The sequence below is a fragment of the Ipomoea triloba genome, chromosome 16, assembly GCF_003576645.1.
Source record: "Ipomoea triloba cultivar NCNSP0323 chromosome 16, ASM357664v1".
Classification (NCBI taxonomy): domain Eukaryota; kingdom Viridiplantae; phylum Streptophyta; class Magnoliopsida; order Solanales; family Convolvulaceae; genus Ipomoea; species Ipomoea triloba.
The window spans coordinates 8,402,200-8,402,497 of NC_044931.1; positions in this window are offsets into that span (position 1 = coordinate 8,402,200).

The window sequence follows — 298 nt, forward strand, 5'->3', positions numbered from 1 at the left end:
GCATTGGCATTGACTCGGTTCCCCCACTTCATCGTTGAGCCATGTTTAGCCAAGAACCTTATAACACTAGAGAAGCATTTGTGCATTGCAATTTCATTTAAATCCTCTTCTTTATCATTGTTTATTCTCAAATCAATTGTTTGTTTTACAATTATATCATGCAAACAAACCAATGAACTCGGTTAGCTTTTAAACACTTGCTGATGTTGTGCTTAGCCCCTTGCTACTCTAGTCCTATCTAGCCATTCCTAGAGGACGAAACTCACTAATCAAACCTCTAAAAATACAACTTTCACAT